This window comes from Lactuca sativa, chromosome 4 (assembly GCF_002870075.4).
Source record: "Lactuca sativa cultivar Salinas chromosome 4, Lsat_Salinas_v11, whole genome shotgun sequence".
Taxonomy (NCBI): Eukaryota; Viridiplantae; Streptophyta; class Magnoliopsida; order Asterales; family Asteraceae; genus Lactuca; species Lactuca sativa.
In genome coordinates this window covers 74,813,276-74,824,933 of record NC_056626.2, presented here as the reverse complement: position 1 = coordinate 74,824,933, position 11,658 = coordinate 74,813,276, and the positions used below count along the sequence as shown (strand labels likewise).

At 38.2% G+C, this 11,658-nt stretch overlaps 1 long non-coding RNA gene across 2 annotated transcripts; it reads left to right on the top strand.

Moving 5' to 3' along the window:
• The first annotated feature begins 4,558 nt into the window (after window positions 1–4,558).
• Window positions 4,559–7,362, top strand: LOC111886740 (uncharacterized). Of its 2 annotated transcripts, XR_008231586.1 has the most exons (5): window positions 4,559–4,845; window positions 4,970–5,006; window positions 5,102–5,203; window positions 5,679–5,785; window positions 6,791–7,362. It is a non-coding gene; the product is annotated as an uncharacterized LOC111886740 (long non-coding RNA). The 2 variants fall into 2 exon arrangements; XR_002848539.3 differs by having other exon boundaries at window positions 4,563–5,006.
• The last annotated feature ends 4,296 nt before the right edge of the window (window positions 7,363–11,658 follow it).

Here is an 11,658-nt window from a genome sequence, read left to right as displayed (position 1 = left end):
TACCATGGAGATCGAAGTTTCTACAATCTTGATGCAGGAGGCTTTGCAGATAGAGCCCTCCCAGTGTTAGTTCGTCGTGTTGCGTGTAACAATGAACAAGGAAGAGTTTCCATCGACCGAGTCATGCAGGTTGATGCTGCTACTAGAGTTAAAAGAGTTCGCTTTCGCAACCTAGAAGAAAACCATGAAGCAACCAGGAATCGTACTAATATCCTGCAAATGGATATGGCTGCATTCCAAGCTGAAGTTAGAGAACTTCGAGGACGTCAAGCGACACTAGAAAGGCGTATGTTTGAAACAGAACCCTAGTTGGCCGAATACATGGCCAAATCCAGTAGGAAGTAGAACAACACTCCTCGCGAGTAGCTCGTACTCTACTCACTCTTTTGATTATAGTTTAAAGTCTACATATATGTGTTAGTGTTATTTTTCAGGTTTTTCAGTTCGACCGCGAAAATTTCATTTTCGATAGGTCGGTATGATGTCGATGTTTTCCCAGTATTTTGGTATATTGTAGATCCGTTTCAAGATGAAGTTTTCCTAACTCTATGTACTTAATATGCCAATTTAATCGACATGCATTTTCATCTCTTTTGAAAAATAACCATCCCATTTCATATCATCCTTTTTCAAGTTGTTACTTATAGTCAACTTCTATTACCAATTTCCTTTCAAAATTCATGTTGAACTAGTGTTTATTAGTTTAGAGATATCAAATTCATATTCACCCTTGATATCTTACTATCTTTTTATATTTTAATTAATTAATTCTTATAGTAAAAGATGCCCCCGAGAAGAAATCGAAGACGTGAAAACGTTAATGCAGCACCTCCACCACCTCCATAATATGATGATGTTGTCTTCCAAGCAGCAGTAATTGTCGTCGTGGTTGTTGCCATGATACAAATAAATGCCAATGGTACTAGTGGAGTTGGCAATTGTGCTCATAATTCCAATCATGGTGAAAGTCTTGGACACCCTCGTGAGTGTTTATATAAAGACTTTACAAATGCAAAACCCAAAACTTTTGATGGCACCGGAGGTGTCATTACTCTGACATGCTGGTTCGAGAAAACATAATCAGTGTTTGAAATCTATGCTTGCCCTGAAGCACGCAAATTCAAGTTTGCAGCATGTAGCTTCCTGGACAGAGCCTTTTCCTAGTGGAATGGCTATGTCAAATATTTATCCCTTCCAGTCGCCAATGCCATGGTATGGGATGATCTGAAAATCCTAATGCTACCAGAATATTATCCCAAAGGCGAAATTCAAAAGCTATAGCAGGAACTCTGGGGTCTGACAATGAAAGAATCCAATATTGTTGCATATACTACCAGGTTCAGTGATCTGGCTATTCTATGTCCAGGGATGGTTCCCACTGAGAGCAAGAAAGTAGTGAGATTTATTTGGTCACTCTCTCCTCAGATACAAGGGAATGTAATAGCTGCAAACCCTCTCACTTTTGACAGTGCCAAGTGTTTGGCACATACACTAGTAGACCATGGAGTTCGTCAGGGCTTTATGGAACCCATCTCGGAGCAACCCCAAGCAAGAAACAACAACAACAAGAAAAGGCCTTGGAACAAGAGGAAGGGCCAATCTTCTCAAGAGCCCTCGAAGAAGCAACAGTTAGTGGCAGCCCATGCTGCTACTGTACCTGCTGTTGTTCCTACTATCCCGTCGCCAGCAAAGTTGTGTGTTGGCAATTTGTCGAAGTGTAACAAGTGTAATTTCCATCACAATGGAAATTATCATGAAATGCAGTGTAGGAACTATAATAGAAAAGGGCACACTGCCCGATTCTGTAAATCACCTCCACAACTGATTAATCAAGTACATGGTGCTGGAGTAGGTCAGACATGTTATGGATGCGGTAAAGTTAGACAATTCAAAAAGGATTGTCCAAAAGCTAGGAATGTCGACGAAGTAGGAAGAATATTAGCGATTGGTTGTACCCTTACTCTAAATAACTTCTCCTTCCCAATTGACATGATGTCGGTATCCATAAAAAGTTTCGACGTCATCATTGGTATGGATTGGTTAAGTCCTAATCGTGTCGATATCCTATGTTAAGAGAAAGATTCGCCTTAACCTACCCAAGAACGAAACTCTTATCGTATACGGCGACAAATCCGGCACGAACCTACAGATCATTTATTGTATCAAGGCACAAAAGTATCTTCGCAAGGAGTACTGTGCTTTTCTAGCTCATGTGGTAGACAAAAAGCAAGAGGTGAAAGTCATCGCGAGCATTCTTGAGGTCTGCAACTTTCCTGACATATTTCCCGATGATCTCCTAGGAGTGCCACCTGAACGACAAGTCGAATTCAGAATCAACTTAATCCCTGGAGCCACCCCTGTAGCCAAATCCCCTTATCGTCTTACACCATCAGAAATGCAGGAACTATCCAACAACCAAACGAACTTTTTAACAAAGGTTTCATTAGACCAAGCTTCTCACCATGGGGAGTACCGGTCTTGTTCGTGAAGAAGAAGGATGGATCTCTCCGCATGTGCATAGATTACCGCGACCTAAGTAAACTAACCATAAAGAACCAATACCCTTTACCTCGTATTGATGATCTTTTCGACCAACTGCAAGGTGCGGGCTACTTTTCGAAGATAGACTTAAGATCCGGTGTTGACAATACAACATATCAAGTGCATGACTTCAAAAGTGGCGACATAGTGAATTTGAGGGAAAAGACTTGTTCTTGCAGATATCGGCAACTGTCACACCCCCAAACCGGAACGGCGGAAACGTTCGGGGGCGGAGGACGTCATGCTCAATATCATAACCATAGTGAAGGAAGCAAACACAGCCATCATAAATATAATTTAAAAGGTTACATTGTTTCCAAAATACATTTTTCCAAATAAATTACATATGATGTTCAAAATATAGCAAAAGAATCTACGCCTTAGCGTCTTGACTTCAGAAATCTTGCAGTTACCTGAATTACTGATTACCTGAGAATACAAGTTGTTTTGAAAAGAGAGTATCAACATAAAGCTGGTGAGTGCATAAGTAATTTATGAGTGTAGTTACTTTAAGTTTGTTACAGGTTTGTTACCAGAAAATCCAATATTTTCAAAAAGGTTTGTTGTAGTCTTAACAGAAACAAGACTTAGTATATGTAAGTAAATCGTCATACTTATGTGTGGTTTTATATTTAAATAAAACTCTTTCGTGCAAAATCTTAAAATTTCCGTGAAATTTATGTTTTGTTAATACCCCATGAGAGATGTTATAACCATACTAAAGACTAGAAGACCTCGTATGCGACGTTCTCCAGGCGTCGGAATGTTATGACACTTGTCACCCCAGACCTGTCGGTCTAGCTATTACAAGCAACTTAGGTGCGGGTTTGTCAAGACCAATATAGATCTATACACAATTATCACGTTCTCCCTCCAGGAGATTCTGATTTTCACTACAGGACTTTTTCTATGGTACTTAAGAGTATCCCGAAGGAGAATGTCTCGCAAGTTTATATATTAACAAGTTCACGTAATGTGCAATGAAATATTTGTTTTGTAAGTCGATTGAGTTACTATTTCTTTGTCAAACGAGGTGTTCAAACTATACCTATTATAGTTTATCAAAAGTGTTGTGTGTGTGTGTTTGAACGAAACCTTGTTATGCGAGTCATTGTATTTTCATAAAATGGCATTTGAAATAATGAGTGTAAATCGTACACACCTTGCTCAGCATGTTACAAGGTGTGGATAACTCTTATACATGTACTCGACAGTTTGGATAACATACATCAGTAGCAAACGTATTACATAAAATATTTCATTATTTTTAACCTTTTTTGTCAAATTTTTTACATAATAATCACATAAGGTATTAGTGTATGTAAAAAAAATTAATATTAATAAAAAAATGAACGCAAAAAAACGAAAAAAAAATTAAAAAAATTAAAAAAACCAACATTCCACAGAGGTGTAGAGGATTCGCAGAGACTTTAATGGATCCGCAGAGGGTGCTCTGCGGATCCTTTGGTCATTTTTTGAAATGTGTTTCCCCATGGTTATTTTCTTCAAACCACCCATTCTTTTTGGTTATTACTCGAATTTTCTCATATATATATATATATATATATATATATATATATATATATATATATATATATATATATATATATATATATATATGTGTGTGTGTGTGTGTGAAACCCTTTTCTGCAAGATTAAGGAGTCCACGTCTATGAGAAGTTTCCCCATCGACTACCTTCATGCCTCCGTCACCTAGAGCTAAGCTGCCTCTTTGTGTGCTTAGGGGATGTTTGTCTTAGCTTTTTAGAGGCCAAAAGATCTTTTTGGAAAAGTTACAAAAAATCAGGTTTTCCTGACTTTTCCAAAAAGTTGATTTTCCTTCTGTTGCAAAATCCAAAAGTAGCTTTTAGAAGTCTTTTGCCTATGATCTTTTTCTAAAAGGACTTTTGGCCATTCAAAAGCTAAGTCAAACACCCCTTAAAATCCTTTCCACCCAAAATAGCAACACTCTGGGATTTAGGAAACGACGTCGTTGAGAAACTTCCCACCGACCACTCCTCAAGACTTCGCCATTTGGTGGTAAGATGGTTGTTTGGCCGGTTAATCACGCCTCCGTCATCCAGAGGTAAGCTTCATGCTTGCCTGCTTAAAACTCCTTTAGCCCTACATCGGCCAACGTGACACTAGAATTCCAGAAACGACATCGTTTCGTTGCTGAAGAAGGTGCATGCGTGCTTGTTTTTCTTCTTGGAGATGGTGGTCGCCCCAAAGCATCTTTCCACTCTTGGATACCCTTTTAACGCGTCCTCCCCTTGATTGCGGCTGAGTCACTCTTTTGACTTTGTATTCATGCCGACTCCATGTTTATTGTGTATTTAAGATCCGTTGGTTTTCATATGTTTCTTGTTAATTGTTGTTTTAGTATTTGTCCTAATTTCTTTTTGTTTTTGATTTTGGAATCGAATAGGAATTCGAATGTTGGTCATCATCTCCATCGATTTAACGTAATCGTTAATTTTTAGTTTCTCCAAATGTTTCCTTCATCTCAAATTGTAAAATTTTAGTTAAATTGCTAAAAAAAATGTGTGATTCACTGTAGAACTGAATAAAAGGCGGTTCAAGCGAGACCTGGAAAGTTCTTAATGAAACCTAAAGTGGTGTTTCAAGAGTTAACGAAGATGCCTTGCAGTCTAACCTTCATGTAAGCCTTTAGCGCTAAAAATCCCCAGTGGCATTTTGTGTTTTTGTAATGTGAAATATCAGTTGTTGAAATTTTCATTCAAACATTTTCTAGCCCTTTGAATATCTGAATTGAATATATATACATAGTTAGAGCGAAACCTCTCGATTTCTATAGCCTTCTTTCTTTCCGAGTTTTTTCAATCTTTTGTAGCCCCAAACCGCCACTGCTACCCTTATTTCGTATCACTCTGACCCTAAAATCGACTGACGTCTATTAGCTCTTAGCATCGCTCCCTATCTTCTGTCGTTGTTTAATTTGCATCTGGGTGCCAAACTTTCAAAGAGTTCAAACCTGATGTTGTTTTTCTTAAAGAATCCAGTTTCCCATTGATTGTTTCTGTTCGGAAAATTTTGCCTCCATGATAAGTATTTCTACTTAAATTCTGAATTTTCACAATCAATCGCTGAATCACATCGTTCTCATATTTTTTCAGGAAGGTTGGATGATGAACTGTCTGCAAAACATAAAAGTATGGAATGATCAGGAAACACTTTACTAAAGATAGCAAGCTTGGGGGCTATTGACCCATTCAAAAAAAAGGTATGTCAATTTGCTTGTAGTTCTTATGACTTTAATATATCAACTCTGTAAAATTTTATCTTCATTTTAGTGTGTCACATGATTCTAATAATTTGATGATGGGGAAATTAAATAGGACATGAAATAGCCTGGAGGCATACATCGTGTGAATAAAAGTTTAGATGTATGTTTTGTGGACAAATTCTCTATGGATTTTATTTGTTACTTATTATAGATTTAATTATTTTTAATGCTAATCTATTCATTTTTTTCTCATGATTGTAATGATAAAAAAATAGTCGGTTTACTTTTGTATTTTTGAATTGATTTTTATCTTAATTCTCCTTAGATAATTCAAAGGCTTATAAGTGTTTAGAATTGTCATTTTATCCATCTGGAACAGGCTGTTACATCATTAGATAAGATTAGGGATACATACTTTGATACATTTGGTTACATTGTATGGTTAATCATTACAAGGATATTAAAATCAAGTAATAAAGTAAAAATTAAAAAGAAAATATCTATTATAGGAATTGTCAAGTTTCACTTACCCTTTTTACTTGATTTGTAAAAGAATCACATTTAACCCTTTCAGGTCACACATTAGAAATATATGCATCTTGAATATGTTATAATCTGCAATTGGAACTAATTTGGAACAAACATGTAATGATGTAAATATGAATCAAACAAATTTCTTAATGACTTCTTTCAAGCCATATTTTATAACATTAACAATTCATTTGACTTTTCTTTAACCTTATGGAGAATTGTTATTGGTGGAGCCATAGCAAGTGTAAAAGAATTATTTAAAGGGTACAATAATCTAGCTATTTTTTAGTTCTACACTTCCTTACCCAAAGGCTATGAAATTAAGGTCAATGAAGCTGATGAGGCTCCAACAAAAAGAGCCTTAGACTTTGTAGCTATAAGCTTTTTGAAAAAATAAATGTGAAACTAATATTTTTATTTTTAAAATTACTACTTTCTCATATGCTTTTTTTTCTAATTCTTTTATTTCAGCCAACTGTAGTGAATTGAGAGGTTCGATGGTAAAAAAAATGGGTTGAAAGATGGATTATGTTTGAGGTGAGACATTAAAGATTGCTGGGTAAAAAATATGGTTTATACTTTGCTTTTCTAAGCATTTGTAGTTTTCGGTCTAGGACCGAAAATCACCTTAGGTTTATTTGTAGCTTGGACCGAAAACTCATGTGTTTTCGGTCAAGTAATTGTGGTTTCAGTTTGGGCTTTGTACTTTGGGCTTTGCACTTTGGGTCCATACCTATATAGAAATAAGAGTAGGAGTGGTCATATTGTGAGGAGGAGCATGTTCTAGAAAGAGAAAGTGAGAGAGAACTTGTGTGTGTGTGTGTGTGAATCTTGTGTTGGATCATCATTCATATCATCAATACATTAAAGATTCATCAAGTTCTTCTTCTTCTTCTTCTTCTCCATTACACCTTGCATCATCCGCATGATTGGGATTCCGCACCATCAAGTGGATCGGATTGATACGTCAAGATAATTTAGGGACTTATAGTTGGTATCAGAGCTTGAATCGTATCAATTAAATTGGAAAGATCTTGAATGTTTTTTGGACTTTTTATTGAAGGATTTGGCATTTTTGATAAGTTTTTGAAGAAATATTGGCAGTTTGTTCTTCGTGTTCTTCATAAAATTGAGTTTTAGATCGAGTTTTGGAACTAAAAAGTTGAAAAAACGTGTTTTTGGACGAGATTTGCGAGCTCCCAAGAGCCATTTTCGCACGAAAAGTAACATTTCTGAGGTGTTTTCGGCCGGATGCTCGTATTCAGTCAGCAGGTTCTCGGTCGGAAACGGTTCTCAGTGGAGCGGGCCTCGGACGTTTTCGGTTTCCGAAGGATTTCGGTCTCGCACGTGTTCAGCCTCGCAAATGTTTGGTCCACAAGTTCGGCCAGCAGCTCGTTCTCAGTCAGCAACTCATTTTTGTTCAACGGTGCGAGTTCTCGGCCAAGACCAAGTAGCCTCGCATTTTCGGCTATAATTTCGGAATTTTGACATTTTTTGCCCAAAAATCAATTTTTTTTGAATTTTAAAGTTCCGTTTTCGGCCGAAACCTTTGACTTTTAATTTTTGACTTCCTAATTTGACTTTTGACCTTAAAAAAGTGAACTTTGACTTTCAAGTTTGACCTTTGACTTTAAACTTTGACTTTCTCGTTTAACTTTCAAATTTTTACATTTAGCTTTTCGGTTTGACTTTTAAGTTTAACTTTTTAAACTTGATTTTTTAAGGTTGACTTTATTTGTTTCAGGTCAAAGGGGATTTTTGGTAAACTATGAGTTCCTCAAACACCAAAGTCAATGAAGTTATATGTTCTCAATCTTGTGAAGCTACAATTAATTTTCTTTGTGAACAACATGATTTGCTAAAAAGGGAAAACGAGGATCTTAAATATGAAGGGTATACACTTAGGAAGGCCCAAAAACCTTTAAAAGAACAACTATACGCCAAAATCAAGGACTTTCGAAAACTTCAAGAAGGATATGGCAATAAATGTGAAAATTATAACTATGCTAAAAAGGAAATTGCCAAATTAACTGCCGAACTTGATGCATTAAAAGCAAAATATAATGATGTTGACTTTAAATTTAAGAAATTTGATGTGTCAAGTGAGGTAGTTGTATCCATGATTGAGAAGCAACTAAAATTTAAAGATAATTAGACTAAGGGTCTAGGGTATAATAATGTTCCACATCCCTTTAATGACAACTATACCTCACCCCTTGAGACTAATGAAGAAGAAATGACTACTCAGTATGGCCAAACCCCTGTACCTGCTTCAGTTAAGACTGAACCATTTGGGCCAACTGAGAATATTAAGGTGAACATTTTTGATGATTCTACTTCATGTGCATGTAAAGTAGTAGAATATGAGGACAAGGAGAACAGAACTAATTCTAGTTCTATAAATTCTGTTGACTGTCAAACCAATGACTCCTTGAACTCTAAATTCGTTGCTTCTAATCAACCTGCTGCTGGTAATACATACCACCAACACAAGCTAAAAGAGTGTCTATTGTATTTGTGCTTGTGGGAACAATCAGAGACAAGGCAATGACGTGCTACCAGGGACAGCCATAAACAACTTCCAAGTGAAGAAACAGACTTGCTTCCACTGTGGAACACCTGGACACATTGCCAAAAATTGTCCAAATCGTGCATACGTTCCCTACTATGCACAAGGATGACAGAACACGCCAAGAGGGAGATCCTCCAAAAGAAACCCTTCGAGGTCCCAATCATGCAATGGTGACTGGAATGCAAAAAAGGCAAAGAATCAAACTCCCAAGAACAAGAAGGGAATGTCGCCCAAGAAGCCAAAACTCAAGAGATGCTCAAGTGAAACCAAGACCGGTTAGGTCAAAGCCATCTCGACGGCCGACTTCAAGTTCAAAAGCAAGAGACAAGGCACGCATCTGATCGAACAAGAAATAGGTTAAACCCAACTACATATAGGTACCAAAGGTTCACTCTCACAAATCTTCTAATGATTCTAACATTTCTTCATTTTATGTGTCTGATAAGAAGGATATGTCATGGGAGAGTACCTTGCGTAGATGAAAAATGTCAACTCAGTTTCAAAATGGACTGGGTTCCAAAGACCAACTGATCTCGCTCTGTTTCGGAGCAGAAATAGAGGCATATCATCAGTGTTTTGTTTGTTGATAGTGGCTATTCCTAGCACATAATAGGAGGCATCTCTCAACCGTACAAAATTCAGAACTTTTTTTTAGAGCATGTGTCCTTTGCGGTAAAGGAAGCAAGGAGATGATCACAAATGGGTTTTGTGCGTAACGATGTGAAGAATTTTTGGATCTGTTCTGAGATTGAAATATGTGTGCAGTTCTAAAATCATCTGGATACACATTCCATTGGTGAATTACGGTTTGAGTTTTCTTCTCGATACTCCTACGTCTTCTTAAAATGATTTGTTCCAAAGACAAGCTTCTTTTTAATTTTGTGCATTTATTTTATTTCTTCCTTATGCTTAAATTAAGGGGGAGAAATAAAAATACAAAAAAAAAATTCAAAAGCACAAAAATATGTTCTCATGGTTGTTCGTTTGTAGGTGATCATTTAGGAGTGATAACGGGCAATTTTAACTTGTGTAAGGTAACAAAGTTGAATTGTCTATGCTCTGGGTTCAATGTGCTGGTAGGCACGAAAGATTTAAAAGGACTAGATGTAGATTGACAATGAAAGGACTTGACAATGTGGACTTAGTAGTTCTATTTGGACTGACAATACGACGCTCGGGTAGATTGAGCAGTGAGATATACATGAGAACCTGCGAGATACACTAAAGTAATATGTATCTAGAATTGTCTCTTAACATTTCCTTAATGTATGGACTCATGTCCTTAATTTCGGTACTGATAGGGTAACTAGGGGATTCTGATAAAGTAGGTCTGTAGGAAATCATTTTCTTGCTTTCCGTCTATTAGTCATATGTTGTCTCCTCTGCGTGATTGAAAGAGATCCGACCTGGAACACAACACATGCAACTCTATCTTTGTGCATCTTCTTATATATGCAATTCTTTCTATCTGTTAGCCATATGATGTCTCCTTGACGTGATTGGAAGAGATCCGACCTAGAACACAACATATGCAACATTTTACTTCTCAATCCCTCTATTCTGGTTAGTCATATGTTAACCCCTCTGCATGATTGGAAGAGATCTGACCTGGGTATACAACATATGCATTATAAATTTGACTTTTCCCTTAATGATCTTCTACTCACCTAAAGTAAAGAGTTCTTTGGAAGTTCTTGATTACCAGAGTATATCATGAAGTGGGAAACACGTTCTAGTACATCTAAAATTGAACCATTTAATAGGTTGTCTGTAGATCTAGCTGCTGAGGATGTACTAGAACGTGTCTGTAGCACCTGGTTCCTAGTATGTATTCTTAAGAACGGGATTCTAGTCAACCCGGCCAAGGTCGAGACCGTGATGAGATGGGAGGTTCCTAAGTCTCCATCCGAGATTCAGAGCTTCCTAGGATTAGCAGGCTACTATTGGAGATTCATTCAGGATTTCTCCAAGATAGTCGTACCCCTGACGCGGCTGACGAAGAAAGTCGTGGTCTTTCGGTGTCCTGACTCGAGCAGCAGGCTGCGTTTGAGACGCTGAGACAAAGATTATGCGAGGCGCCAATCTTAGCCCTGCCAGAGGGCGTAGAGGATTTTGTGGTTTACTGTGACGCGTCCATTTCAGGGTTGGGCGCGGTACTGATGCAGAGGGGGCATGTCATTGCCTACGCTTCGAGGCAGCTCAAGCCTCACGAGGCGAACTACCCGACGCATGATCTGGAGTTGAGGGCGGTGGTTTTTGCCCTCAAGATTTGGCGGCATTACCTCAATGGGGTTCGGTGTACCATTTACACGGACCACAAGAGTTTGAGGTACCTCATGGATCAGCCGAATCTGAACATGAGGCAGCGTCAGTGGTTGGACGTGGTGAAGGATTATGATTGCGAGATCCTCTACCACCCGGGGAAGGCCAACGTGGTGACTATAGTGACCCCCCTGTTGGAGCAAATTCGGGAGGTTCCAGTATCTGTTATCTCGGACAGGGATGTGCGTTTTACTTCCAGGTTTTGGAAGAGGTTTCATGATGAGTTGGGCACTCGTTTGCATTTTAGCACCGCCTTTCACCCGTAGACAGATGGTCAGAGCGAGCGGACCATCCAGACTCTGGAGGATATGTTGCGAGCGTGCGTGCTAGACTTCGGTGGTAGCTGGGATACTTATCTTCCTTTGGCTGAGTTCTCGCACAACAACAGCTACCACGCGAGTATCGACCGCCCTCCATTCGAGATGTTGTACGGACGGAGGTGCGG